We start from the raw sequence: 7,531 nt of genomic DNA, 5'->3' as shown, positions 1-7,531 counted from the left end.
ATACACAGATAGTAACACTTAGTGACACACGTTCACACATGACAGTGACATGGAGACGAATTTCGCCTATGTTAATCCCTGGCAAGCAGCGGGCATCACAGCAGCGCTGCAAAAACTAGTGCAACGGAAGCGGCCGGTTTTTTTTCAATCAGTGCAAAAATTCTTGACCATTGGCGTACGAGACGACTGGCGCCTGCGGCATCCGTAAGAGTTCGATGGCCATTCGTAGCGCGCGCTCTTGATGCGACCTTTCCGTGTCATCAGTTTGGTAGAGTCTCCGTGGATGTGTGTGCTCGCATGTTTCTATGTGCGCGAATAGTACAGTGACCACGAGGGGGCAGAGACTCGAGTGACCTACCGAGTGAATCCACATTGCACCGGATGCAACAGTTTTGAGTAAGACGAAAGATGTCGAAGTCGACAAGGGTATAGAAAATAAAACGTGTGGTTCACGGGGAGGTTGTTTCCACTGGCAATGTTTATGTGCGTATGTTTCACGCAAAAGTGCTTAGGCAAAAAAAAAGTTATCAGAGATACCGATACGATTATATAGGTATAACAAAGCATGCGTATGTATATCAATGCCTGAAAATATTAAATTAGTCAAGAGATAAGAACACTCTTGTACGAGTTACCTGTTAAACACTCAAAGCAACTTTAAAACGATTGCGTAATAGGAGGCGCCATTGTTAATTCCACAGCGCGTCCCTAAAATAAATTGCTGTAGTTTTTTTCTTTGTTTCTTTTTCGTACATGCACGTTTTAGGCGAGAGACTGGGGGAAAAAATCATAGGTGAAATCCCTATCGTAAAAATTTACTCTTGTTTGTATGGATGCTGGTGCGTGTGGGTGTTTCTAGCGTGCACAAGAGTAACCAAGAAGGCACAGTGGCTTTCGAGCGGTATGCACAATTATTGCTTTCTGCTAGTATTTCTCACCTTGTCGATCGCTTGTTTGATTCGATGATTTAAAAGTAGGTCGGAGCCAGTTGGAAGTGTCCTCACCACAAGGATAGCTTCGTGCTGTGCCTGCAAGCGGGGGTGTCCACCGCCAGGATGACTGCTATATCATTATTAACCTTTGATCAGCCATCATCTGTAGTGTGCGCGAGCTGGGTGCCAAGGATAGAAATCTAAACAGCATTCACGGTACCGCTAATGTTTATAGAACAGACAAATTTGAATCGCTTCCGTTCCTGGCTTGGCATAAAGCTCAATGGAGCTAACCAGTGCTTCTTGTAATTTCGTAGGGTACTTGATTTTCACGTAGGTCGGCATGAAACGGCCAGTGTTTGCTGGGAAAGACGTAGATTATCAGGTGGCAGCCGCTTAGGCCGCAACTCGATAAATATTTTGTTACCAGGCGTCCGTTTTCTAGAATTCAATATAATCTAGTTTATTGTTTTGTCCTTCAATCAGTATGCGACACACATAGCCGTACACAGTTCAGGCAGTGGTCCCAGTTAATCAAGGATAATTATTTATAGATAGATCCTTGAAGAGTGATCACAAGCGAGATTAGAGGGTATTACTTTTACGTAAGTATTACGTTGTTCTCTAAATCCCCGCCAAGCTAAGAGCAGCTGCAAAAGACTTCGACCCTGTATTTTTATGTCGGAATTTATATTACTATTTTGACAACCACTAGATACACCTGACGTCCATATACCTTTCATACCGGCTAAGAATTGTAATAGTAAACTGAAATCTTTGGGGACAAGTTTCTTCTTAATATAATTATTCTCTGTCCTGTGTTGCAGACCAATGCAAAAGTGTTATGGTTAGGAATAAGATTTATATTGACGATCGCAGTAATTCTAGCGATCTTTCGGCCATTAGTCTGGGTACTCCTGAAAATGGTGCGCAGCTAACCCGGTTAGCGACAGGTTCGACTAGATCTATAGTGACGCGTCAATTAATTTTTACTCATTATTTTTATTATTATTTCTATTAGGTCTGTTTTGCGTTGCCCCGTAACGTCAGCCGGCTGATGTAACGCTAACGTAGTTCGAGTTTGAACACTGAAAACGTTTATCCGTATTAGGGCACGGGAAGTGGGCCTAAGAAGTTCGCAGCTTACCATGGGGATCTATTGCCACTATAAGTGGTATAAGGCCAAGAGGCTAAAATTGTAGTGTAAGCACATTGCCAGTTTTCAGCTATGTCACCGTTCTACCCCCTGTTAAGGCCTCCACTAAAATAGGAAACGTCAAGCTATTAGCCCATTATAATATTCCTACTTTTTTGCAACAAATGATCGTGCATTATATTAATTTATATTCTTACTTTTAGTAGTGATATTTAATTAACGAATTACGTTGCGAGTAGCATATATTGATAGTAGAAACTGTGAATGGTATGGCAGGGACATTGATTGGCGCTTGCACTTACCTCGTGGCAAGCTCCTTTTAGCCAAGATGGCGAACGCCTCTCTTCAATTTAGTTCTCACGGCTCTTTGCAGCGTTGCCTCAAAGCTGCGGAACGAGACTGTACACCGTGCATTACCAGAACAAGACACTGTGTACTACCCTAGTGATGACCGGAGTTGACATTTGGCAAATATTTTCTGAATCGCTTTTTTCTCGTTATCCGTATGCTAGCAAACATTATCGCAACTACCGAAAACGAGTTCGACGAACAGCTGCTACTATACCATCGAAACACAGCGGCAGCAGAAGCATACGGAACGTTATCATCAAAAAATGCTCTTGTTCTTTGCTGTTTGACATCTCATAGAAACAGCGACCCCGACGTTGAGAGTCGACGCCTGCACGATGCCAAGGGCTTCCAGGGACGCATCCAGAAAACCAGCGATTGTCAGTCATCGCCCGTAAGAATTCAGTGGCAATTTCCCTTGATCGGGATGGCTTCAGTATTTGACAGAATGTTTGCAATGGCCTCGAGTCCTGTGGGAAGAAATTTCACAGTTTATGGGTATTACAGGTTCAAGGACAACGATAGAACATTTGGCTAGCTCACTGCAGACTCGGCAAGCAAGATTTTCTCATTGCTTCTTCAGCATCTCGATTAAGGGTACTGTTTATGGCATAGCTTGTTGCTCTCACAGCATAGCTGGCGAATAAGATCATTGTCCAATAAACATTGGGATGTAGTAAAACGTGAAATAACGGATTACCGCATATAAAGGTTACAGGTCCACATGCCCACGTATCTGCTGAAGCGCAGGGGGCTTTATAAAGCTATGTTAAGGCTCTGGAGTGGTTTGAGGCGGCTCTTTCATTAACAGACATTGCGCCCATCTAAACTTTGAGCTTTCTGAACTATCATAAAGAATAACAGTCAAACAGAGACGCTATGCGAGGCGTATGAGTTAAAAACCAAAACTCAGAAAATTACCTAGGATCAAATACACTTCGGCTACTCTTAGGTAGAACGCTTACAAGTCGCTTAAGAACAGGCGGTGTATCTGAACCCGCAAAAATGCGGAAGCACTCTCGAGATCATCTACAAAACTATGCTACCAGAGAGAAAAAAAAAGCCTTCGAAGGTCAGTTTTTCAGCACGAAATTCAATGAGTGGTATATTTCCATATAGTTAACAAAATATATGAAAATCACTTTTATATAGGCGTATATATATATATATAAAGGTACATTTAATCGTGATGCATATGTGGTACAAAGCCGTTTAACTGATGAGTTGTGTTAACGGCAAGAGCATACCACGTGAAATGGGGATTTCGGACATGATTTATTATTAAGTGTGTCTATTTAGTGAAATATAATCAGTTAAAAAAATGAAACACTAATTTACATGATGATGACATACCAATATCTAGTCACCTGTACGCTCTTCTATGTACTCTTGAACCATGGCAGCATCGCTGAAGTGCACTTTCTACGTTGGGCATTATTCTATGCAAGACCCTGTGCTACATCGTACGATACATAAAGAGGTCTAATCTTTAAAGTTAATCGTTTTGAAATGCTCTAAACTACGTAATAATCTTACGTTTCAGTTTAACTTCGCTTACAGCAGGTATAGTGTCGCGTACGGTTTCGAACGCAGGCCCGCTATTTAGCTCTGGTTCATTCTTATTGGTGCGTTCAGCTCTCTCAAGAAAAACAAAAGGCCACTGCTGCGAAGTTTCAAGCAACAAGTGATTCCATGCTGCAGGACAATAACGATAAAGCTGACAACGACCAAAGAACTCGAATGTTATCTACGCCGATTTGATAACACACGCGACATGAGTGAACGGGATCCAGGAGAAGAGTAATGTATGACAGTGGAAAGGACGGCCACTTTAGCAGCAGTATCTATTTATCAGCGAACCGAACCCTACCGAACATAGGTATATCGTATATGGCATGAAGTTAAAGCCTAGCATTTGATTATTTAGGTAATAAGCGAATAGTAACAAAGATATAATAGCAAACATTTGAATGGAGTCCGCAAGCCTCGCCGAAAAATCAACTTTGACCAATTTCGCAGCTATACTTTGTCAGATGTTGCAGAGTAACTTCGTCCCAAGTGGTTTTTGTTCGTTTTCATCAATAATTTCGAACGACGACTTAAAAGAGGGTTGGCAATGCCATTTTTCCTAATTCTTTTTCTGGTTGTAGTAGCAGTGCATAGCTGACGGCAGGATTCCGCGCTGGCCAATGCGGTTCCTTTCACAAAAGGTCATAGGAATTCTCCTATCATTTATAGGATAAAAGCGGTTGATGTTCCTTTTAAAGCTAACGTTACAGTACATGTGACGGTGATTCGTAGAAACACAAACGTTGGTCAGGTTATTATTTTTTTAAGATAGCTAACATCTCTTATGTTGATTCTTTTGCTTAGGGTCAGACTCCAAAAGAATCAAAGTTTGCGTGAAGCGCCTTCCGACAGTAGTTTCGATTCCTGGAGCTCCTTGATTTGTTGGAATATTTATTCGATAACTAGCCTGCTTGACGGAGTCCAAGAAACCGCCAGGATGAGCTGTGGTACTCAATTGCGGACTTCTTCGCGGTTCAGAGATTCTCCTGGTACTAGAACTGAAGGCCATTGAAATGGCAGTAGCAGAAACAGATTCTTCTTTTCCGTGAACAAATACTCAGTTCGTTGCGGGCATAAAAGGTGTTTTTTGAAGCTTGTTCACAGTTAGAATGTCGTAGTAATTAATCCTTGTGTTATTCTCACTTCTTCCGCTCAAGGCTTTCGGCCAGGCCCCATCAGGATAACGAAATAAATAGCTTTAAGGATTACAATACTAACAGTCTATTTAAAAGATTTGCTACATACTAACACATCGATCGATGTGCGGTTGGCCTGATTCTTAATGCAGCCGGCCGACCCATGATTAGAAATACCATGAATCCCGCTCCGACCATTTCTGGCCGATTGAAATAGATCATGTGGATAGTAAAACATACTATCCTAAACTTAAAAATAAGTTAGTAGCAAAAATATTTAAAGCTGCGTCCACCTTGTCCATGTTTCTTATAAGTCCTTCACTATTAAACTGTGCATTGAATCAGATTAAGTCCAACAGCAGTTCCTCGTGTTATACACCAGGTCTAAGAATATTTTTAATGTACTTGATTAATATTACCTTCGATGCGATGTGAGCAAACACGGCGAAGAGCATGCCCTGTCATCCTACCTTTTAATTTCGTTCATGTTCTGTTTTTTTTTTTTTGTATGTAAAAAAAACTGCTTACCGTTTAGTTATTGTTCATTACAACTTCGATTTCTACCAACAACGTATGCTCACTGCAAAGATTTTTAATTTATACTGATTCATGTATACTGATCTCGTCAAACGATCGCCGCAGTAATAAGCCTTCTTGTGTTGATTACATCCCATATGTTGGCCTATCTAAAAGACGACTTATGTCCTTATTCATTCCGTCGTGGCATGCGTAACATATATTAGTTTGTATACCAACATACCGTGACATTTTCTGCCGTATCGAATTTTTCGTCTTGTGGCGACGATTCAAAGCTGGATCGGTTTCCGGCAAAAGCCTATCGTACTGTCACTGCTATCTTCGAGTTAGTTTTTTTTTTCTTTTGAAGAGTCAATTGAACGAGACAGACAGCTTTCCGCCATGGGGTATGGTGTTAAAAATGGGTTGGTTCACCATCAGCCCTGTAACTACCATTCTTATCAAGCTCACACTTCATGCAGATCAGTCGAGCATTCTTTTTTACCTCTAGTCATAAAATTATATAGCGAAAGCTTCCTCTTGGTTTTTCCATGTCAGGGTTTTCGCCTGCGCTGTCCCATCTCGGTCTGGCCCCGTGACCAACAATCGTTTCTGCGTAAACGATTTGGGCTAAATGCATATCAATGGTGATGGGATTGTCCCTGTGATGCATTATAAAATCATTATTATATTAAGAACATGGCATAAATGATTAATTTACTGACTGATACAGGTAGATTAAGGTAGGCGCTACCATTAAATGTGATGCACGCATCGAGATACATGGATCGCTTTTGTGGTAATCGATACGGATCAGCTTGTGGCGGATAATTGAGTCTCATACGCATTGTGAATCTCAACGTTTAATGAGGGGGTTCTTAAAACGTGCGAACTACGACAATTCAGGGTACTGAAAGATGCTAGCAGAGAGAAGAATTATTCTTGAACGAGTACTACCCCAGAAATTCGTGATAACGGTGAGTCGTCTAACGTGATTAAACTCTACTCATTGATCATTATAACGAATAAAATAATAATTAATTTTACCTAATTAAATTTAGGCTAATTACTGTTGACATCTACATAAAAATCTGCTTTTATTGGTGCACAAAAGTGGTGAGAACTTTTTTATTTTAATTTAAAAAGCTCTAGACTACAACCAAAACATGCCTGGGATTTTACATGTGGCAAGGACGCGCGGCACCTTCGCGAGCAGGTACGGCTTCTTTAGAATTACCTTACCACTGTCGTGACCAATCACCGATGGCGAAGGAGGCTGTCGAAGGATACCGTATAGGAGACTCACTTCAAGGAATGAGGTTGTAATTGGTTACGCGCTCTCTTGTCTACCAGTCGAATGTAGACATACTTCGAAAATATATTTGGCGAGTATGAACATTAATCATAGGCCTCGAGCTACTAAGTTGATGATTAGGGGAAAATCAGTGGCTAAATGTATCGAATACTAGTGCATACAGCCTTGTAGGGGAAAACCACCTCGTTCTATCGTTATTACCACATATTCTTCCCTATATTCTTTACTTACCACTGCGGTGATGCCTGTGTTAGGAGAAACAATGAGATTAATGTGCCTTATAGATATTCTTTATACCTGAAAATGATAAAATCTAGATGACGAGCTTTATTAAGTACGCGCGTCCGTCGAATTAATGAATACGCTGGCGTCTTCAATGTAAACTGCTGCCTGGCCATCTACAAAGCTAACGAAATGAAACTTACATATTTATTCGGATACCGAACGCCCAAATACGGATATATCAAAACGTGGAAGCTCATAGATAATAAGTAACAAAGGAATGGAAAAAGCGCCCCATTAATACGATCGATCCAAATTTCCTCTTCTATCCTCATAT

General features: G+C 41.0%; 1 long non-coding RNA gene across 1 annotated transcript; it reads left to right on the top strand.

Moving 5' to 3' along the window:
* The first annotated feature begins 275 nt into the window (after nt 1-275).
* On the top strand, nt 276-7,036 carry LOC147756294 (uncharacterized). Its single transcript, XR_015327020.1, has 4 exons — nt 276-396; nt 2,737-4,315; nt 6,391-6,634; nt 6,850-7,036. It is a non-coding gene; the product is annotated as an uncharacterized LOC147756294 (long non-coding RNA).
* Nucleotides 7,037-7,531: the final 495 nt, after the last annotated feature.

The sequence above is a fragment of the Varroa destructor genome, unplaced genomic scaffold (assembly GCF_002443255.2).
Source record: "Varroa destructor unplaced genomic scaffold, Vdes_3.0 BEIS01000004.1, whole genome shotgun sequence".
Lineage (NCBI taxonomy): Eukaryota > Metazoa > Arthropoda > Arachnida > Mesostigmata > Varroidae > Varroa > Varroa destructor.
Note: the sequence above shows the minus strand (reverse complement) of the source record. Positions and strands in the feature narration are given on the sequence as shown.